Genomic DNA, 23,837 nt, shown 5'->3' with positions numbered 1-23,837 from the left:
TTTTATCCACAGTTCTTTCGATTGTTTAAAATTCTTTAAGGTCATTTTAAAGAGTGCTACACAATCGCGTCAGTGATTTTCTCGCTTTGATTTTTCACCGGCCGCGGGATTTCTGTACCCTGCCATACACTCGTTCAGCAACTCGATCCACGGTCTTGCGGTACTAGTTATGTGGGGGCCCGGACATGGGTTGTCAGCATTTGGCCATGGCTTGACAGTGTTGCCTCCAGTCTCGTAAATCAAGAGGCGCCACGGACATCCAATTAGCTGCACCACACATACACAGACACACGCACTACTGTAGACTTTAAAAGAACCACAATACATTTCCCTCCTTATAATATTTTTCTATTTATTTTTTAAGGGTGGCAAGCAATGATGGGTGGGTGGCTTTAAAGTTCTACATTTTGTTGTCTTTTTTTGTTGTTGTTTTCTCTCTCTTACTTCACGCTTGCAAGTTGTTTTGCTTTCCCGCTCCGTCCAACTCCCAAGTAGGTACTTGCACCGGGAGTATAGTATCCGTACTGCTTGTTTTGATTTATTTATTCTTTACGGTCACGAACCGGACAGACTGTCTACTCGATATAAGAGGGTCTGGCAGCAGGTTTTTTGTTTTTTTGAGTGGGGTCTCGGTTCAGTTGGGTTGCGTTCTATTATGGCTCAGTGTGTACATATATATAGCGCACACACACACACGAGGGAAACAAGACGGGGGAAAACAAAACGGGCACGTGTAATGAACGCAGTATAGTTATAACGAGAGAACCAAGTCATATACAGCGCTCTTTGCTGTGTATGCAAATAACCAAAGAGCTTTAGTCTCTTAATGGACATATGCAGCGAGACTGGTATCCGTCCGGATAAATTGGTGGTCGCAGGAGGGAGTTTGCCCAGGGCAGCTGCATGTTGTTATCCGAGTACTTTAATTGTTAGACGTATACACTTTACTCGGTTCTCAACTTTCGTGGTGTTGGGGATAGACGATGAGGTCACTCGACGAGTTTTCGCCTTTAAACAGCCACTTAAATGGCCAAAATCAATGGCAAAGTCAATGAAGTGGTCAACTGGCCATTGGCCATATCTTCGTCAAATTTGTACCCCATGCCACGTCTATTTCTGTCTTTCAAATACGCCTATTTGATTTTATGGTTCCTCAATTTTATTTTTATGTTTTTTTTGTTTTTTTCGATATCAATGAGAAGTATAGGAAGAGGAAGAAAATCCGTAAAAGGCCAAGCGAAGCAAGCAATAATTTTTTTTTTTTTCTTTTTCGTTGGCTGGTTTGCACGGGCTTGCGCATAATGTCTACTATCCTCTGAATAAATATGAGAGAGTCCATCTTCTTCTCCTTTTGAGTGGACTACGAGCCTCCATCTTGGCGTAGTGGCATCATCTTCTTTTTTCGTCGTGTGTACGTTTTCTTCGGTTGGCGTCGAATGAAAGCCAACACGAGCGCACACGCAAAAGAGGCTGGAGGAGCGGAGGTCCCAGCCAGTCCTCTGTAACCCCATACTCAAAGGAGGAATGGACTTTCTCTCTCTGAATCCGTACAGAAGAGAACATTTTTTTGGGGAGGGTTTTGACTATTCCTCGTTTGTTCTCTTCTAGCATTCGGTCATATTTCATACATTGCTCGATCTTTTTTAAAAACTTTTAAATTTTTTTTTTTTTCAAATATTCCCCCCCTGGATGTCAGACTTCTTCACCATCTTGGCGGAGGCAAAGACGTCTGCATGCGCCATAGACTTTTTTTTTTTTCTTCATCCGAATATCTTTTGATTAATCGAATTGAATGCGTTTTCAGGATCGATGGATCCTATCTTGTCTCTTACGTCCAAACGAAGAGTAGAAGAAGACCTTTGAAAAAGACCAAAGTTTTCTTTAGCTGAGTGAAATGCATTCGAAAAATAAAATAAATTTTAACATTTTCTTTTTTTTTTCAACAGTATAATAAAATAAAATAGAATGCCGCTGCACAAGATCGACTCCCACCGACTATAAATCAAGCCCATGGGTGGTTTATTTCTTTCGTGTGTTTCTTGTGAAAAGAGAGAGAAAGAGAGAGAGAGAAGAATGAAAGAATGAAAGAAAAGAATTCCACTTCATGTGGAGGCTGTTTTTGTTATTGCGTTGGCCTCCGACTCCGGGAGAAAACCGAATGTCCGGAGATACTATAAATTGGCATCGCAGCTTGAAGGGAATCAGCATCTCAGCCAGTGAAGAAAGGGGAAAAAGAAATTGTGAATCTTTTTTTCTTGATGTCTTGTGGGAGAAGAATCCCAAGAAAAGAGGAAATAATAATGAGATAAACGAAATCAAGAAAAGAACGAAGAAGACGATCAGAAAAGGGTGTTGTCGTTTGGTTTGAAAAAGAAAATAACAAGAATCAACAAACGATTGAGACAGGCCATGCGCATTCCAGCTCCAGAGGCAACAACAACAACAACACCAACTGAAGGAAAGAGAGAGACTTACAGCCAGAGATGGAGGCAGAAAGAAAAATAGAATAGACGCGTTACAATCTTAGAAATATTTGGGATGAAGGGCCGTGACAGTTGACATGCCAGGCCTCGTTGAAGACAAGGCACAGAGATCTAGAGAAGCTGGATGTAAAGCGCGCTTTCAATGCAGACTGAATGTTAGCCATATAAAACGAGATACACAAGACAACGAGGAAGACACGGTGTCCAATTTGCTTCTCGCCCGGCATATCGACGATGTCGAGCTTCGACCCGTCCCTTCTCTTTTTGCTGACATGAAGAGAGAAACATCGCCCCGCGTTCCGAAAGAATTTGTCCACACGAGCAGTTAAACAACGAAGAACGCCATAAAAGAGGGTCGTCAATGCAACAATCCAAATGGGGGGAAAACGGCCAATGTTGAAAGCAATAACGAGGAGGAAAAGAACAAAAAGAAAAGACTGTGGTCGTCTGCTCAGAATGACTAGAGAAAACTGCAATGATGACCCAGAGAATCAATAATCAATTAGATAATGTCATCGGTCATGCTGCTTTTGTGTTACGTGCGCAAAGGTTAGCTTGAGGGCGTGGACACATCCATTTTGACGTGAAATGGTGGGCCATCGATGCTCGTCACTAGCGAGTGCGATTTGAGATTCTTACGTATCTGTTTCTTATTAATTTTTTTTTCTAGCATCCTTTCTGTTTTGTTATTTCTTTCGCTTGTTTTATCGTGTAGATTTTCGCTTTTCTGGCGGTTGACGGGATTTTTCTTTTTTTGGAAGGAAAGAAAAACGCCCTTCAATCAATCCGTCAGCTCGGCGATGCTTTTGCTCTGTACACGCATTCATGGCATCCAACGAGAAAATCCTGTCTCTCTTTTACCGCTAGATGTTTGTGTTGTTTGTTGCAAGAAAGAAAGAAAAATGACCGTGAAAATTCAAAGATATAAAGAAAAAAGAGAGGGATGGTAATAAAAACAGCTGACGTGTGGCACGTACGTTCATTTTTGAAGGGGGGGAGGGCTGTAGGACTCGACGTTCCAAATAACCTTTAGGATTCTTGCAAATTTCGTATCCGCCGAGTGTCCAATATTTGCTTGTATCTATGCAACATTTCATTCATTCGTTTCCTTTCTTTTTTAGGCCATTTGTCAGTGTCTTTCCTCTTCTTTCGTCTTGTTGATGATGGCCTTCCATCGGATGTCGACCTGGCTGCATTTCCTTACGTCAGTTATCCTCCAACGGACCAAAAAAAAAAATACAGGCAGTGTGATGCAACAGACATAGAATACGGAGGGACAAGTACAACTTTGCACAGGTACGTGAACTCACGCACTGGTGCTGACTAGCATTGGTTTGCCAACATTCGAACTTTCAGAAAAAGAAAAAAGGAGTCTGCCATTTGGTCACGTTTCCCTTTGACAGTCAAGTTCCTTTCCGTGTTTGATAAATAATCCGTCTGCTTTGCTGTTGCCTTTACTCTTTCATTTTCTCTTCCAAAAGTTCGTATACACGTCTATAATAGACACACGGCGTCGTATAAACACGTAAAGGTCCGTACATGTACGCTGACACAAACGTCTGTGGAAATCTTACGTCATCGTGTATAGAAAACGCTTGCGTCAGCTTTGCTTCGAATCATTACGACTTCCATTCATTGGTCGAGTTAGACTTGGTAAAGTTCTCTGACAAGGTAGAGAAGAGTTGAACGCATTAAGCGCAGCAATTTCCAATTGCTGGGATTCCCAACTTTTTGTTCGTATGCAAATCTTTGAACGTGGCAGGAGGGCGGGCGCTCATCACAGATGAATTGATCGACGTCTCTACGCAGCTGAAAAAGAAAACGGACGAGCGATGCGGGGCATTCTTCGATGATTGCACATGTAAGCTGGCCACCCCCTCCCCCCTCTTCTGTATCGTATACAGAATGCTGATTGAGGAGGATGTTGTTTTCTTCTTCTTTTTTTCTTTGCCCTTTCGTCTGGAAGTGAACAAGAGGGTCGTTCGTTACCACTTGCTTTTTTAGCTGTGTATGTATGCGATGCAACTGATTTCTTGTTGGCTCGGCCGGTAATTCATCACTTTCCCCATCATTAATTGGCGTCTGGTGGCTCGTGTTTGTTTTCTTCTTTCTTGATTTCTTCTCGCTGTGTTGTTGTTATTCTTTTCTTATCCTGGCTCGTGTGTAGTGCCTGTTGTTTTGCTACGTTTTTCCTCAGATAAGACACAGAGAACGAGATTCTCTTCCTTTTGCATTCTCTTGCACGCGCTCTTCCTTATTATTATCATTACACCTTCTTTTTATTTTTGCTTCTTTCTAATTTCACATTCGTGTTCTTATTTCTGTCTTCTAAGACGCATACGAAAGAGAAAGGTACGAAGAATACCCTCCCCCCACCAAAAATAAAAAACGTACAAATAAATGAAGCATCAATGAAGCACGTTTCATTTATAGCCGAGATGCTAAGATGATGTCTTGTTATGTTGGGCGGAAGCTGCGCCCACTGCGGCCGTCGTCCGTGCGTGCACGATTTGATTGCCCCAGTGTTGTTCACAGAGTCTCTTCGCAATAAAGTCACACACACACACAAAAAAGAGGAGACTAGTAAGACTTAACACGATAAAAAAAATTTTTTAAATCCATGAATTCGGGTTTTTTTTTTAAACAAATCCGCACACCTGCAATGATTCCCATCGAATTCGAGGACTGTTTCTCTATTTTGTTTTTGTTTTTTTGCCTACGGATATTGAAGAGTGAAATGAACGTTTTTCCTCATCATTCCCATCTCTCATTTTCTCACTTTGGAGTCTTGTTTTCTAAAAAGATGCGACGCCTCTGCTAACACAAGGACGACGGGGTGTGTTTTGTGTTGTAACGATCGGTTCGCATGTTACTCCATTGCGTATAGCTATTACTCTTGATTGACTCCATTATCGGTATTGGCCTCAAGCTTTTGACTTTTAATGTACTTGAAAACGTTGGCACACACGGGGTCTCATTCTCGCCCTCCCTCTCTCTTTTTCTCTCTCTCTCTCACTCCCAATTTTATATATTTTTTTTCCTCGTTTTTTGTTTCCACCGACTTTTCTTTTTTGGGGGGTTTTTGTCGTCAGTGTCTGGATACACCTTAAGTGCCATCGACCTCCTTTTTTATTTTTTGTTGTACGTGTTACGTTCGAGACTTTTGAAGTGTGTTGTTTCCCTGGCTGCGTTTTTTTGGGGTTTGTTACTTGGCCTTGTCGTTGCGTTTGTTATGTCGTTAAGAACACGGACGACGTTGTGTAGTTGCCGAGACGAATGCCGAGTCTTCATCAACGCTTTGGTCCGTCGTGTTGGCTTCATTATCTGCAATGACGTTTCTTGTTTCTTTTTTCCTTCGGGGCGGTTTCAGCAAAGTCAACCGGTTGACGAGGCAACCCAACAAATGGGTAAGAGCCACACTTTTAATACAACAACTTTCCTTTATTTTTGTCCAACAAAGACCCAGTCTGCACAAAAGTTTGTTCGTTTTTTTATTCGTGTGCGTTGTTGTTGTGTGTTGTTTTTGCGTAGGGCAGGATGTGGCAGCCATGGCCTCGCTTATTATCGATTGTTGCGCAGCATCACACACAGTAGTTTGTCCTGTCGTTACTGTCAACTGCATCGTCGTCTAATTATCATTGATCCCACGCTTTTACTGTTTTACCTGATCGAAGAGGTTATATCCCCCCCTTTCTTTCGAAACGCTTTCGAGGTGTAGATCACAGATCAAAGGATTTCGGGAAAGAAACGGTTAGAAAGAATTGTAAATTTTTATTAAACAAAAAAAAAATGTGGATCGATTAGTTTGTTCGTGTAACATCCTTGCTAGGTATTTTGTGTGTGTGTTACGCCCTCTCCGGTTCCTATCAGCTCTACAGGGGGTTAGCAGTTCTCCGAGCGGCGGAGCTCGCCGGAACTCCACACGCATAACGGGGAGGAAAGCAATAGGGCAAAAGATCACGTTACGATCTTAAATGTATGACGGCCCGTTTCAATTAGACGGCCGTCAGTGTGATTGAACGGAGACTTTTGTCGATCAGACTCGGGGCTTGATCTAATCTCGATCCGGGGCTATCCTGCTGTTAGTTTTGAATTATTATTTTTTTCTTTCCCCGCAGAGCTGTGCCCTTCACATACATTCACTCCACCAATGTCGGTTTCGGGAACTCTTTTCTTTTCTTTTTTGAAAGGAAAAGAATGAAAGAAAATGAGGTATACACATCCAACTATAAAAGCGGCCGAGAGACTGGAGAAAGGCGAAGAAATAAAAATAAGAAGCAAACGAGGAAATTTAAAAAATCAAGCCAATCATCAAACGACGATGAAAGCCAAAACAAAAACGGAACTAGTACGGTGGTTCTTTATTTGCTCTTTAACTGAAAACGCTAATTATGAAACTGTTTGATTCTTTAATGTTCGTCATTTTGCTTTTTATAATTCGACCCGCATAAAGTTTCGCTGCCTATCATGACTCGTTGCTTTCTAGGAAGTAATAAACCCCCCATCCTCCCCCAAAAAAAGGGACAAGAGTTTTTGAAACAAAAAAAAAAATGGTGGGAGAAAATGGAAAAGAAAAACAAGTTTTGTGAGGCCGGCGTTTTGTGGTCGCTTGAGGCGGTCCGTTGCGGCTTCGGGAGAGATCATGGCGACGTCGACGCAATCAGACGAAATCAAAAGGTGATGCACGGGTCGCGGAGGGTCGTCCAGGTGAGGGCATCAGCTGAGAGAAGACACGATAGAGAGAGAGAACATGAAGGCTAAGAAAAGGCGGATTGGGAATAGAGGCCGACCGCTGTCGCCGCCGCCGTCCTCGCATCCGATGCCGCGACTTCTTTTTTCTATACAGATGGGAAAAGGAAAAGAACAGTAGGGAACCTCACGAAATCCAAAGAAATGTTTTCCATTTTTTTGTTTTGTTGGTTTCGTTTCTGGTCATGGCCCTTGTTTTCTTTTTTTCTCTTGGACGATTTAAAGACCCTGACTTGAGAGAATCAGACAAATGGAATAGACGTTTGATTTCATTTTTCAAAAAACAAAACAACAACGTCTAACAACAAAATAACGCCGACGCCAAGGGGATAGCGCGATGGTCGTCCGTCGCTTTGGTCGATTCTTTTTTTCAGGGGGGGGGGTTTGTTTTCTTATTCCATTTATATCTTTCTGTGTGGTAGTGTCGTGAATAGGAGCCGAAAAGTCTCATCGGGCGTGCACTGGAATAAGTGGCTTTTACAAATATGGTGGATCACGATGACGTAGTCACCTTGAACCTTATATACTTTTCCCCCATTTTTTTTTATTTTCGATTTACCTCTTCTTTTTTTTCTCTCTCTCTTTACTCGCCATGTTTCTCTAAATGCCGTTCCCCATCTTTTATACAAATACTTACAAGTCTATAATATGAAATAGAAATTTATTTTTCTTTTCTTTTTTTTTATGTGGCGGGCCCATTTATTTATACGCATCGCTCTCTGTTGTCGGGAGTTAAAAAGAAAAAGGAGAACGCAGTCGCGCTGTTTCTCGCATTATATATTTCTTTCATTTCTTTATTCTTCTTTTTGGTTTGGCCTTTTGCTAGTTACTCACACGCACGCACGAATTATACGGTCCTGCATCCCGTCCTGAAAAACCTTTTCTTGTTCGCCCTCTTCGTGCCGGTTGGATTTGAAGGAGAAAAGGAACGAATGTCTTCTGCAGTCGGAAATAGAAAGAGAGAGAGAAAGAAAAAGGGCCAACCAAAGCCTCATTCAAAACATTGGAAATCATTATATACAGTCCAGCTCATGTTTTGATGTGCACAGTCGACACACAGCTCGAGTTGTTATTATTATGCTGATGACTTGGCTTCGCGGCTTTTTACCTATTTTTTTTTTTGCGAGACGTTCATGCATCAGTACACCGTGTGTTTGTTAATGGACACACACACACGGCGCACGTAAACACAAGTTTGACGGATTTTTTTTTTTTTTCTCAAAATGAAGGAGAAATTCACGATTGGCCATTGGCCAATTTGAATCGAATAAAATCGAATATTTCGCAATAGAAATGGTACCATTTTTTTTGCCCTTCCCATTACAGGGGGGAGGGAAGAGAATCGGGAGTGCGGAAGTTTTGTGTTGAAACCGGATTGCAAATCGTCGACAGTTGCGTGAATCCGATTGCCCAACAACGGGAATTTGGGAACACGGTCACGCTTGCACACACACACACACACATGTCTGCTGAAGTATAGTCTCCTAATACCCACCAAGTTAAATGATAACATCAAATTTGAATCAGAGGTTTGAATAATAACATCAAATGGTTTGAAAAAAAATAAAGAAAAGACGAACGAAACGCAACAAGAAAATTAAAATTAAGTATCTTTTCATTTCGTTCCCCCCCCTTATTTTAAGTGTTTTTTTGTTGTTGTTGTTGTTGTTCGTGCGTGTTCAAAGAACATGTCAATCTACTTATGTACAGTCGTTTCTTTTTTGTTTTATTCTATACGAGCGTGAATTGTGCAGCGGAGACTGAGATGACGTAAAAACATGTCTAGATGAAATCATAAATATCCAAACAACAAGCCGTCGTTTCAAAAATATGTGATGATGATGGGTCGCGACAGGATGCGAAACAGCCCTCGGGCGATTCGGGAAATTTCTTGATTTCACGGGCGTCGTGTTTTCCCAGGCCGAACACGAGACAGACGCGTACAGTTTGTCGAACAATCGAAATCTATCAATTCTTCTTAAACTAAAAAAAAAACGCCCTAGAAAATAAAAGTTCCTCTTTTGACCCTTAAAAGGTCCTACACTCGTGTCTTTCAATTTTTCTTTCCTTCTTTCTTTCTTTTTTGTGGGTCAGTTTTTAGTTTTAGGACTGGAGGAATCGAACAGTTCAACAATACTGTGAAATATGTTGTAGACGGTATAAAACAAACAAAAGCTCCCCCCCCCCCTGAAAAGAACGAAGAGAGAACAAGAACAGACTGCATTATTATTATGTGGCCATAAAAGAAAGAAAGAAAAAAAAAACGGTCGGCGGTCGCGCAATGCATAAACGATCATGGGCCGGATGAGAACGCACGGAACACATGCAGCACAGAATAGAGACTTGATAGAATATCCAATAAGGAAAGAAAGGACAAACATATAATAATCAATCGAAGAAAAGAGAAACAAAAAATCGTGAAAGATAGACGCACAGCGATAGCCTTTAAAAAAAAAATCCTTCAAAACAAGAGATAAGAAATTATTGCGGACGTATAGTAGTGTTACGGTTTGTGTGTAATGCACATTGGCCTCGCTGAGCGATGGAACGTGCGTTTAATCTCATTACGTTTTGTTGTGAAAAAAAATGTTTGGGAAAAGGGATAGAAAAATAAAAAGAATTAAATTAAAGAAAAAAACAGAAATGGATGGGGAGAAAGGATATAGAAAGAGAGAAAAACGACTAAATACGAATAAGGAACACACACACACACACACACCTATAGACACACACGTACTTGTTTTCACATTCAACTCGAAAAAGAATGAGTCACATACAACTCCAGCTCTGGGCAACGGGCACACCTGGGCTTATTGTGTGCTGTGTGTGTGTGTCATCAATTCCGGTTCGGATCGTGTGACCGAAAACATTAATTTTTTTTTTGTTTTTTCTTTTGATGAAAGTTTTTTTGGAGATAAGGAGGGGCTGACTTTTGTGTGTGTGTGTGTGATTTCCGGTTGTTGAAATCCGGGGCCCTTCGTTTTTTTTTTTTTCCCTGTTAGGTCGAAGGGCGGTGTAGGACCTTGTTTTGTTTAAGAAATTTCTTGTCCAATCAGTGAAGAAACAAAAGAGAAAAGGAATCCTAGCGCAAAAAAAAAGTAGATATATACACACATTAATAATGTGATGAAGCGGGATGTTGATGGTGTATGTATTGTATCCCGGATCTTATATACTACACGCTATAATGAGACCCCAACAGCCCATTGGGTAGACGCGTCTGCGGTGGAACCAAAATAACAACAACAGCGGCGGCTGTGTACACGCTAAATACGACGCCCTCTATCAGTTCGACCTTTTCTCATTTTTTTTTTTTCTCTCGATTTTAAAGGCTTGTTGTTTATTTTTTAATTTTCTATACTCACGGCCGATTGAAAAAGAAAGAAATTTTTTTTTTTTTGTTTTTCGTGTTTGCGTCTGGCGAATGATTGCACGCTGAACGAACCGCCAAACGACCGCCCGTTCGTCGTGTTCTGGGTGGGCTTCTTCCCTTTTTTAAACATATGAAAATTTGATTTATTACGCGCTCCAGCAGCAGATGATGAGGCATGTCGTCGTCGGTCTGGTGTTGCTTATTATATCTCCTCCTCCTTTTTTATATACATTTTTTCTTTTTTATTCCCTTTCACGGCCACATTGGCTGCCACTCGCCAGTATATACTGCAATCGCTTCTGGCTGGCTGCATGCGCCCGGGATTCCCGCCGGAGTAGACTAGTAGTACGTGCCGATATAATAGCATGCCGGTTGTGACCGGCTTTAAGGGGGAAACCAAAAAGAAAAAAAGAACTTCTAAAAACTCGAAGCGAACGATCCACCCGTTCCAACTCGATGTTTGATTTATTGCAGTCAACAGTTCTTTCAACTCGTGTGCCTACAATTTTCTTTTCTTTTTTTATTTCGTTTGCCTAAAGAAGAGAAATTCGAAAAAGAGGAGCAGCGCAGGGCGAACGCGATGGGGGCCAAGCGATACACAGCCGCGATGCATATCTCCACCATCAAGTATGTGCATAGGCTATACAGGTGGAAAAAAAATGGGAGAAAATCCTGGTCAGCTGCATAGACAGACACGTAACAAAACAAAAAATTGTTTTCCCCATTTTAGACTGGCCCAGTCCTGTTGCCCCATCTTTGTTAGAGTCACGTCCGCGCACCTGGTCCAATATGCGCAGGGCCTGGAGAAACTATCATGAGCACTTGCCGTCCAGCTCATGCATATCTCAACACCTTCGTGACTGTCTGTCCTGCATGACTCGCACTAGCCTCTGTCGTCGACAATAGTACATAGGGAGGGACGACGAAACGCATAATATAAACACAACACAGAGCCAAGGGCTCAGTCCTTTTGGACGGTCCAATGATTTTACCTTTCTGTTTGAAGAAAGACACTTTTAAAGGTGCATCGGGTTCTTCGACCCGTGCACTGGCCATCAAAACTGAGCAATAGCAGCTGAAGCGACATGCCAATGACAGTTAGCACACAACAAACGGACTCAAAATCCCACCCATTTTTTTTTATTTTACTGTCAGTGAGTGCGAACAGCCCATTTTTCTTCTTGCCTTCGATTAGGTTATGGAGTGAAGAGCCCAAGAAAAAAAAAACAATTGGATAGAATCAACAACCGAAACAACAATCAACAACAATTGCTTGATGCATAACAATCATTTCCACGTATTTCGGATAATGCATGCAACCCACCTAGCGGATAAACCAGTTTTTCCTGTTCTTTAATTCTTTTTAAAAAAATCGATGTGTGTACGAAGGAAGGCAGTTCGATTAATCGCATTCGGTGAGATGCCGGCGTTCGACAACAATGAATTTTTTTTTGATTTTTTAAATCAACAAAGATGCATATAAAAGCCCATATATATTAAACTCATAAATTAGAGTGGTCGATGTCGGCCGACGCGGGCGCTTGCCATCTGTTCGTATTGGGAAAGTTTGATATCATTTTAGACGAGGCGATAGGATTTGATGAAAAACTCTTACAGCTTCAGCTGTAAAAAGGTGCCTGAGTGAAAACGGGAGCGTATACAGACAACACCTTGCATTTTTAGAAGAAGAATAAAACAATAGACACTTCCCACAGGGTCGATAGATTTTCTGAAAAGCATTTTTCTCGGAAAAAGGGATGTACCAGCTGATTGCAGGGGTCAACTCTACACACACACACACATACACACACAAAAGCAACGATACGCCTCCCGGCCAATCTCTCTACGCTGATATCGAGCCTCACTTCTCAATTAGAAAAAAGACGCAATCTCCTTGGCGCTAGGGGAGGTGACATGGTTGTCCATTTCCCGCAATCAAGCGATACGACGCTTCTCTCTATCACTCGTGTCCTTAGTTTCTGTCTTCAACAAACTCTTTTAAGTATTGAAGAATAGAAAAAGAAAGGTGAAAATTCTCTGAGCTATTAAAGAGTCTGTGCAAACGTTGTTCAACCGAGACGGGCAGCGGAAGCGTATCAACGATGGGCGGCGGATGAAACATCGTAGAAAATTCTATGAAGCTCTGAACAAAACAACACGTAACTCGATCGAACGTTGCAACACAAATAGAAAATTGAGAAGAATAAAATAGATGAATCTTTTGACCGTTTTTTTTTTTTCTATTTTCATTCTCTTCCCCCACTACTACGTGTCCTTTTCTTACGTATATCAAAAGAATGGTTTATGTCGGAGAAGCAAAGCGAAGCCAAGTCGTTTTATTCTTGGGTTCTTTTTTTTTTCTTAGACGGAATAGATTCAGATGGTCCATGATTGGTGTGGGATTTACAGTCACGAGGTCCTGACTTCATGCTCCGGAATGACAATGGACGATCGGGAAGGGATAAGACGGAATAATAGGACACGAGACGAAGAAGGAAACAAGTCAAAAGAAATAGCTACGTATATATATATATATATATAAAGCAAAAGAAAATGCGTGAAATAAAATGAAGAGAAAAAAAAAAGACGCCCCCGCAGTTCAGCGAATAAAGAATTGATGCTATTATGATCGACCAGCAACAACCGAATGACTGCGTTGTATTTTTATTATGGTAGCTCCATTCTTTTTATTTTTTTTTCGAAAAACGCACCCCATGAAACCGTAACTAAACTGTCCCTCTTGAAGAAATGACTAAATTCTCGTGTGAATGCAAACAACAACAACAAAAAATGTGGAATACTAGAAATCAGAGAAAAACTAAAGCGCCCATATCCATCAAAGTGGAAACGATTTATTTGGGTCTTCTTTCTCTTATGTAATACATCCTACTTATGTAATACACCTTACTAGGGTCTCTTATTATGGCCCCGCCCAAGAAACAGAATGGCCTTTTCGGACTCGGTTCTCGGTTCATTTCGACTAGCCGTAGTCAAATCATTCTCCAAACTAGAGATAATGATAATGTGCATGTCAAGAAGCTTTATGATTATGATTTTTTGTGTACAAAGATCCGTCACATTCAGCACCACGCAGACTGAGTCACAAAACCTTTTGTTTGTTAACAATTGGCCACGGCGTAAAAACTCGAGCCGTGTGTGTGTGCGCGTTGTTCTTGATTTTTAATGGGCTTCTACAGCGCATTGCTAGTGATTCGAAACGGTCAAATCCATCAACTCCGACCCTTCATTATTTTGCCTCTCTTTTCTTTTTCCTTCCACCTTTTCCCCCCCTACGTTTGAAAGATTGCTTGGTATTTATTTTTCATGTCGGATTACAGAAGATTGTGCAATCACATCAACTCTGTCGGTTTAGCAGCTCTCGCATATTTAAATGCGCCCCAACTGAAGACCTTTTTCGTCTGTAATCACAGCCCTTTTTGGGCGCTCTTGAAATTTGCGCTGCTGACATTTCACCTGTGATGACGTTTCATCTTTCCGATGGCTATCAAACCTGTCTGTGAACTTAAACGTTGAATACGTGGCCGTATTGGAACGCTGGAAAACCTTCTCGGCCGCCACTCCCTTTTCGGCTTTTCGGTTCACTGTCCTTTTCGAAGCAAAGAAAAAAAGATCTTTAATCATTTTCATACGTCGAATTGAGGGTATCATTGAAGTACATTCATTCCGCAGCGGATGGATGAAGGTGGAGAGCGAAGAAGATATTACACTAAAACTGAGGGAGGAAGAGTTCCAATTTTTCTTTTTGGGGGGGGTGATGGCGGATAGAGGAAAAGAGGAGACGCGGACAATTTACGATTTATGTCGGTGCCGGATTGGCCAACTTCCCGAATTCTGTAAAAAAAAAAAAATATTATAATAAAGAAATCCGCTCAGCTCTTGAGAAGTTAAATCTCTTTTTTTTTCCTATTTTAGATTGAAGGAACATGTATACACACACGCAAGATACAGGAAGTACAAAAAAAAAAACAATCCAAAAGCAGTCTGCAAAAGGGGCGTGTTAAAAAAAAAATTGTTTTTTTTTTGGTGTAGGGAGGGGGGAGGGAAGAAAAAAAAGATGGTAGATCAATGGCCGATAGATCGAAAGGTGATGGGTTTTGCTTGGGCGCAAGAAAGAAATAGGGCCGACGTCATTCATCTCGTCTGTAGAGGGGAAAAAACTCGTGCTGAAATCGTTCTCCAATCGCTATAGGAAATGAAATCTTTGGCTGATGGTGTCGGAGCACGTCAGCCTCTGGCTAGTCCATTTTTATTTTTTTTATTATATGCACGAGCCTGTTTTTTTTTTTGTTTTTTTTTATTATTATTTTTATTTTTTTCGGTTTTGAAGGGAGGTAGGGTGTTACTTTTTTTTAGTCAAAACTGATTTCCTTTTTGATAAACTCGCTTGTCCAATGATTTTTTTTTTGCCCTCTTTGTGTCGTCAAGGATCAAAAGTTGATATTTTTTTTTCCCCGTCTCCTGTCGACTCAAATTTCGATTTTCCATGTTTGCTGTTTTGTATTGTTGTTCATTTCCTGTGGGGACAGTTTCCAAATAAGTTGATCTGACAGCGCTGTAGCAAAAAGAGGAATTCTTGTTTTCTATCGTTTGACGTGTGCAGACTGCCGTTCCATACCGACCAGAGTTCCCTACAGTTTACTCACGGTGATTGAAAAGTTAGAAGGTAAGCACTTTCACTTTCTTTTTATTTCATTTTATCGTATTATACCACGTTTGTTGACCAAGTCGTGCAAGTTCGTCCAACAGCAGACGAATAATATCTGTAAAGTTAAGCTAGACATTGGATTGTGTAACGTCGTGATTTTCGAACTCCACCCAAAAACCAATTTTTTTTTCTCGTCATCTTCTTGTTTTATCACGAATGCGTCTACCCTTATTTCATAGGGAACTAAGGTCTGTAAAAACCAATTCATTTTCTTAATATGTCATCGTCGATCCCCAACATTCACAATTCCTATTCTTCTTTCTGCGTTTTCTCTTTTACCAGCCCACAGCGACAGCTCAGATTTGAACAGATTGCGTAATAGCCTTTAACCGTATGTTTGATTGTATTGCCATCATTTTTTGTTCTTTCCCCAAACAAAAGATTCACTCATTCACCTACAGCGGATTGGTTTGTTTGACGGGTCGTGACGTATTTTGGAAGCTGAAGGGGCGAAGATGACGATCGAATCTTTTATGTGAACTGTAGCTGGTCTCGTGCCCGGCATGCAATGCACACCACTCGCAACGCTGTATAGTAATAAATAAATTGAGAAAAGAACGTGAACGGACTTTCCGAGTGTCGATACGTAAACACGATGAGATGTGAGGGCATAACAGAATGGCAACTAAACGAAACGGAGCTCGTCAGTAACGGTTCTCTTCATTTGTAATCGTTCACTTTTGTTTTTGAATTGTCATTGCTTTCGCTTGTCACCGGTGATCCATGTCCCGCGTGATTTTACATCATCGCCAAGCTAATTTTTTTATCCTAGTTGTACACTTTATTTGCTTCCTTTTGAACGGTTAAGTCTCCCGTTTTTCATTCATCGGTTAGAGAGCACGAACGGGGGGGAACTGTACACGTCACCGGGTCTCCCGAGTCTCGACCCAATGTGATTAAGACTCTACGATGTTCCATTTGTTTTTTCTTTTCTGTAACTGAAGTGTACAAATGGAATTCTGTTGTTTGGCTTCATCTTAAGGTTTTTTTTTTGTTCCCCCCCCCCCAATCTCTTAGTTCTTTCTCTCTTTTCTTCGTTTCCCTATACTATTTCAACTCGGTTGCTCCCCCTGCTGTCGATGGCGAAAGGACCCCGTGAGACAGGGACTAAAGCATCCGCAACAAGAGTGAACTATAGAGTATAATCATGCACGTCCCACTCCATAGCAGAGATGTTAGACAGGGAGATGCTAGAGGTTCCTTGCTAACGATTACGTTGTCCAACGATCCCCAAAGTATCGGATTCTCCATCTTTCGATACTTGGGGCCATAAAACGAGCCAGGAAAAAAAAAAGGAATGTTAGTTTTTTTTTTTTTTTTTTATGGTCTTTGAAGAATAGAACAATAGATCTGACATCGTGACTGATGGCCACCACTAACCGCCGATCCCATTGTTACTCGTCCCAATTTATTTCTGACTATACGAGGGTACTCTCAGCCTGTCGGCGTGACTTGTGTACAAACTTACTGTTGTCATCAAAAAATGGTAAGGATCCCTAAGAAAAAAGAAAAAAAGCTTTTATTTTTAGAGTACCGTTCACGTTTTTTTGACGATTGTTTAAAATCGGTCCACTTGTCCACACCCAACGACCCATCGATCAAAGAGTCGTACCGACACCTCAAGATCCTTCTATTTCTTGCGGTGAGCGTATGACCTCCCAGCGTGTACCGTACAACTCTCTAGAATGAATAGTTAAAAACCCTTAGACGAACCGGGACTGCGAAGAGAAAGGGGCAGTCACGGAGACGCACACAAACAGTCAATTACACGCACGCAGAGAGTGAACGTCTTGTGCGCAACCTTGAAACTAGGCAGACAAGGTGAAACGAGACGTTTGTATTGAAATGAATTGCAGATTAAGCAAGTCGTTTGCATAAGCTCATCCTCCCCCTTTCTTTTGTGTTTGTGTTGTAAAGCATCTACTTGCGATCTTATAGAATTCGGTTATTTATTGTACATTGTAGATTTTATTTGCCTTCAGATTTATTTTTACCTTTTGCCTGAATGGCTCCATCCATCTGCCTACCTCCGACGGCATGAAATTGATGAGAGCTGCCATATAGTAATAACGTGAATTGTGGTCGTATCATCGTTTTGAAAACGAGTTTTCTAGTCATTTTCAATTTTTTTTAAGGAATTGCATCGGGGGGAGGGCGATGAAAAGAGAAGGAAAAAAAAAGAAACAACTAACATGGATAGAGAAAGAGGAGGGAGACTCCAATCAAGCGGCATAGTAACGACGGGGGGCGGCTCGTCTCCAAAAGCTGATTAGGAGCTCATTCATCAGTCTATTCATCACGTTATAAGCAATTCCCTCTCTTTTTTTAAATGAAAAAAAAAAAAATCTATATAAAATTGAGTTGCACTGTTACTATCCAATCTCTTGATGCGACGAGCAAAAAATAGCCTAATGTGAGGTACATGCAGTCGTATAGAATTTATCTATACGGGACTTGTGCCTCTTTCTCTACAAATGGAACGTGGTAATTTACCTTTAATATGCAGCAACGATCATAGGAAAAGGAAACAGAATTTAAAGAATAATTTTGTTTTGGGATGCGCCCTTCACATGAAATGTTTAAAGGAAAATGTACGTTCTAAAATTCTGATTACTATTTCAGTCTCATCGATTTCTTTGACATGAAGGGGGAGCGGACCTTTTTCTGTTATTATTTAGCTGCGTCATTAGTGATATTCTATCTTGCGGGAGACTATTCAATTGTCAAGTCAGGCAGAATATGCATTGCAGAATATAACAGTCGGACGCGTCGCTAAAAACTCGGTAAGCTGCTTTACGAAATCTCGCGGTTGCCGAAAATGCGATGTCGACCGTATACAATGCGAATTGTCGACAGGAACACGAAACAAAAACAAAAATGGCTGTGAGGAGGTTGGGCTCTGTCCGTTAGATGGAAAAGGAAATAAGTCGGGAAAAAAAAAAATTGGATTATGTACCGGCAAAACTTGGAAGCTTATAAAAAAAGAAAAAGAAAAGATCCTCCATCGAAAGAAGAAGACTACACAGCATCGATGTTGCACGGAAGAGGCAAGCGCGTTGAAGGGAACGTTGCCAAAAAGAAGGGAAAATAAAGTGAGCTGGATCGTGCTGGAAAGTGCGCAGAGACTTTGACTTCAAATCAAGAGAAGAGAACAAGGACATAAATCCATAGCTTATATGACATGAAATGGTAAATTACTATTTTTTTTCTTTCTGAAAGAAGTTGAATTCTATAACAAAAAAAAAAGAAACTAATTTTTTTTTTTCTCTTTCACTATCGCGATCCATCTTTTTTTTTTTTTTTTACTTTACTTGTCCATATCGTCCGCCCCGTACAGTGATCGCTGCTGTCCGCTTTTTTTTTTTCGCGCTGGATCGATTTAGCCCGGAACGATCGAACGATTGAATTTTTTTTTCTTTTTCTTTTCATCATTTCTTTTCATTTCAAAAAATAAAATAAAAAATTGCATAGTTTATACCGGCGCTGCTGAAGCAGCAAACGTACTGCTAGTCCTACACGTCTATGCATCGAGCAAGAAGCTATAATATATATGGCATCATTAATTCCAGCCGGCTGACATCGATCGGCCTGCATGATGTTTTAATGCCATCCGCCCGTCAGATAATCGATAGCCCATCATTCCTTGTCTCTCTCTCTCTCTCTCTCTCTCTTTGCTTCTATATCTTCCCTGTTCGTCCGGTCATAACAAACGGCCGTTCAGGCGGGGGGCAATGGAAGAAGAAGGTATACGGTCGAAAACACGGTTGTATTATGCATACAGTCGTGATACGCACATGCCAAAGTAGTTAATTGCGGAGGCCACACTGTGTGTGTGATGGAGGAGGAATTCGAGCGACGACAATTTCGGAAAGTCTTTGATGATTTTGGTCGTTTCCAACAGCAGCCTGGTAGAATCTGGACAGACGAACCTCCTTCCACATTTGGCGTACATATACGCATATCGTAATTTCTATCAATTATTATGACGATGTGTGTATACTTTGTATTGACCATACAGCAGCCCTGTTTATATTACTAGAGATTCGCCTTTTTCTCTCATTTAATTGGGCTAATAAAAAAACAAAAAACAAGGAGAAGAGCGTCACGAAGAAGGAGGTTCCAGGAAAAAGATGCAAAGATATCAATGCAAAGGACTTGATGGCAAAAAAAGCTTCGTTGATGAGGGGCATCCGGCAAATTCTCCATCTAAAATACGAACAGATAACACAGTTTTTGAAGACGGTAAAATAAAAACAAAAATATATTATCGTGGTGTGTGTATATATATACGTTATTACTCCACTCGTGGGTCCTCCGCCCCAAAAAAAAGTCCTAATCAGCTGCCAAGTCGGTAGTGTGCCTCAATTGCTGCTGACATGGGTCTTGTCAAGTTGTTAAACTTTCTTCTTTTTTTTATATTTTGATGGCTGACATATTTATTTATAAGACTTGCAATCGATTCAATGCCCTTGCTTTTGGTCCCGTCTTTTTTTATTTCTCATACATATCACATCTCTGTTTGTCGCGTTTGCTCACTCGTTCCACTTCGGCCCTACGCTGTATGTAATAGGGTCCGGTGTCAGTGCTGCGCGTGCTTGTTACCGATACTCGCAATGTCACTTTGTATACGAAGGGACGCATTATTTTTTCAAGTCACGTTCGATTTGGTTCTTTTTCTTCTATTGGTCGTCTGTCGGTGGATGTATAGAGAGACACACGTCAACCAGATCATTTTCGTCGTCTTGGATTGACGAGCAGACAGCGATGCCTATACTGTTTTATTAATTGATCCACTCTGTGCGCATTAAAAGTTTCAATCAAATTAGAAGACTCTCTTCTTCAATGAATGATTAGCCTGCCTGTAATTCCTTTATGAAGTTACTATATATCAGTTCACTGATTATCCATGACGCTAACGATATAGAAACCTATCAAACCCTCAGCGTTTAAAACGTTTTCACTTGTGCTCAAGAGCTTAGTGAAAAGAAAATGGGTGAAGGGGGGAAAAATATATATGTATAAAATTGGGGGGGGGGGGGATAACATACTCAGCACGAATGAATGATTCAATGCGTCCTTCTTTATTTTATTTTTTTTTTATTCGTTTTTTTTTTTTTTTCTTTTTCATTCCTTTTTATTTTGTGATGCAGTCGTTTTTACGATGGCCGACCAAGCGCGTTCTATTGGGTATTCACGACCGAGCTTTTCTTCGTTGGGCCATTTATTTTCTGTTTGATAGAGAAGGTCCTTTTTGGCACCGACTTGGTGAAAAAAAAAAAAACAATAATAAAAAATAAAAGAGGAAGGGACTAGTACATTTTGGCATGTGTCGACCGAATAAAAAGAAAACGGCCTCTACCGCCCGCTGCCCGTGCGGCCCGGACGGCCCATCACGTCCCCCCCATTCTCGCAATCTTATTTGAACTCGATGTAATTTTCTAGCGCTTCTCTAACTCTTTTTTTTTTCTTTTCAAAACGAAATCCTATCTGCACTTTTAGTTTAAAGTGTTTAGCAAGGGGAAACGAGCTGTGCGATTCCCATTCGCAGTTTAAATATTTATCAAAACAGTCCACCAATTTTTGGGTTCCACCGGGGCTCTCTTTACATAGGCCACACCGATTCCATGCGATTGTTGTGTGTGTCAGCTCGACTTGTACAATAACAAAGCGCATCTCCTTGCGTAAACGATGCTCGTCATGAATCTTGTCGCTGCCATTTTTGTTTTTCTCTCGTTTGCGTGTGCCCATTTCGGGTGCACGGACTCGCACACACGCGTTCACGCCATACCGGCTGTGTGTATCCGCACGTTGGAATGAATCGACACATTTTTTTTTTTTTAGTTTGGCACTCCTGGTTTCCTTTTTTTTTTTTTCAAAACTCGTTTTCTTGTATGGTTTTTATCTTTTTTTTTTCTTCCTTATTTTTCACTACACGTGGACCCGTCCCATCCAACGTCACCACTAATCCGATCGTAAAAGGACCTAAAACTCGGTCGTTTCGTTTTGTCCTCGAGTGTTGGTGAGATGGGGCGGACACAAAAGACGTGAATTGCCTTTTTTTTTTCTCAGGAGAAGACGAAAAAAAAGGGTCTCTTTCTAAAAGAGAGTCTGTGGTGGTCGTGAATGGATTCTTTTCTCTTCTATAGGACTCGTTTGATGGCCTTCGAAACGGCCGTCGACGATAACGTCGATGGCGGTGACAGTGGCAGGCAAGCCGCCACAGTCCGCAATTCGAACTGCGCCAATATGGAAAGCTCATCTCGCCCAGTTGGGAACGAATGAATCTTGTTCTTTTTTTTTTTTTTTTGATTTTGTGGCGACGGAGAGGCTGAAACTTGCTCACTGTTTCACCCGATTTTGGTCTTAAAATCAATAAGAAAAAAAAAGAAGCTAAAAGGATGAAGAGGGCCAAAGGAAAGACGAAGAAGCTTCTTGTTCCGGTCGTTTATTTTCGAGCTGGACCAGAGGATGAATAGCGATCCATTTGATTTCCGAAGGAAAAGGCAAGCAGCGTCTCTTTCCGCCCATTTCTTTCCAAATGTAGTGCCAGTCTGTCTTTTTCGATAGGCTCTCGGTCCCTTTTTTTGTGTTCATCGATTCCAAACTTGAACTATTGTCGTAAACTACTGTCACAGTTGTTCATACATTTTGAATCTTTTAAAAAAAAAATCAATTCGAAGGAACAGCAGATTTTGAAAGAACCACAGGCCTTAACGTCCGGTTTCTAATTTCTCGTAACAATATCTTGATAATTCTTTTGTACCATTTTTCGCTTCGTCTTCGGTGACGAAGAAGACCATCGTCCTATCCCTTTTTTTTTTTAATGCCGAGGTTTTGCCTTTCTTTGAAAGCGATTTTTCTCGAATTTTTTATATGAATTTTGTTCCGTCTCGGTTCTCCAACACTGGATGATAACTACCATCCAAATATCCTTTAATAACACGAATGATGAGTCGTAAAAATTCGAGCGAAGTATAGATGAGGATGACGAGGAGAAGAAAAGAAATCCAAAAGAAAAGAAAAAAAAATCATAATTTCTTTCTTCAAACAAAACGGCCTTGTTCCTTAACGTCTCCTGCGTAACACTCGTTATGTATTATATAGCCAGTATATATATATATATATATACATTTTTGAGCCCATCTCTTTCTCAACTCATCGACCTTACCCCTCGTTTGAACATCGTTAAATTTCTGGTGCTTAAATTATTATTTTTTTCATATGTTGTTCATCTCTTTACGTTTTTATATTTTATTTATTTAATATTTTTATTATTACACTAATCATAGAGACTATCATGTTTTGCTGTACATAATATATTTATCGAACATATCCATATGGAAAGCTGCATAAAAATGGAGTCTGTGGGAATTATGCACTGCCTAAACTAAATGTGTTGCATCTACGTATTTTATTGAAAGAAAGGAGGGGAAAAAAAAAACAACTCTTTTCTTCCTTTGACTGAGTAAAGGAAAGAGAAAATCAAGTTTAAATGATGTCCCACACGCCTTATTGCATCCCTTAGTTCGAATTTTTACGGCTCTATATATATTTGTGTGGTACGTCGTTGTGTGTGTCTATATTCGCCTGCTTGCGTGTGTGCATACATGAAACGCGCCATAAAAAAAAAATGAAAAACAGGTAAACCAAACCAAACAGAAAGAAAACAAAATTTACGTTGGAGAAAAGTATTTCAAAAAGAAACGCAGTGGTGGTGCGTCTCAAAGTTCTTCCCTTTTCTTCATTTTTTTTTTATTTCAGCAAAAAAAAACAAAAAAACAAAAAAAAAAGAAATAGTGTATAATATATGGTTGATATATTTACTGATAGCTAAAGTCCGCAGCAATTTCTACGAGTATGTGGCAAATGTTGAAGCAACTTGACACAGCAGCAGCACCCACTCAATAATAAATTTCGGGAAAAAATAAATAAAAGAAAAGAAGAAAAGAAAACTGCAGTTGGAGAAGGCGAGAACAGAGGGGTGAGAGAGAGGAGGATGAAAGGACGAGGAATTATGACATCATAAAAACCAGTTGACTGGTTAAGAATATATATATATATTTTTTTAAATAGCCTTCTGAGTTAACGGGGGCGAGGACTACGGCGGTAGTGACGAGCGTGCAGTGCATTCAAAAGTTTTCTCTTATTTTATTTTTGTGTTTATGTGTGTGTGTGTGTGTGTGTGCCTGTGCATGTGGGCTGGTCTCTTGAGGCAGGGAGGTAAAGTTCGGGCTATCAAAAACACATGAAAAATGTCCCTTTTTTCTTTCTTTCTTTTCCATCCGCACGCCTTGGCCGCACTTCCTCTATACACATTACCCTCCGATGCTGTCCATCCCTTCACCCTATTATTATACTTTTTCTTCTTTTTTTATATATATATATATATGTTCCATTTTTCCTTTTTATTTCAACTGTTTCGTGACGATGTGTAACCATCTCCGGCTATCCGTGAAGCGCAAAACGCGTTGCACCCGCTACCAGCAAACACGAGCGCTTCATTACC

At 40.7% G+C, this 23,837-nt stretch overlaps 1 long non-coding RNA gene across 31 annotated transcripts in view; it reads left to right on the top strand.

Moving 5' to 3' along the window:
* LOC116918949 overlaps positions 1-23,837 on the top strand; it is a 120,848-nt gene that overhangs the window by 22,536 nt on the left and 74,475 nt on the right. For 25 of the 31 annotated variants that reach the window (XR_006644326.1, XR_006644348.1, XR_006644345.1 and 22 more), the window contains 2 exons: positions 3,605-3,779; positions 15,227-15,289. The exons of 2 other annotated variants lie outside the window; for them this stretch is intronic. This is a non-coding gene — a long non-coding RNA (uncharacterized LOC116918949). The remainder of the gene's footprint in view (positions 1-3,604; positions 3,780-15,226; positions 15,290-23,837) is intronic. 4 more of the 31 variants (XR_006644347.1, XR_006644350.1, XR_006644323.1 and 1 more) reach the window with 1 other exon arrangement.

Source organism: Daphnia magna, linkage group LG3 (genome assembly GCF_020631705.1).
Source record: "Daphnia magna isolate NIES linkage group LG3, ASM2063170v1.1, whole genome shotgun sequence".
NCBI lineage: Eukaryota > Metazoa > Arthropoda > Branchiopoda > Diplostraca > Daphniidae > Daphnia > Daphnia magna.
This window is presented reverse-complemented; position numbering and strand designations above follow the sequence as displayed.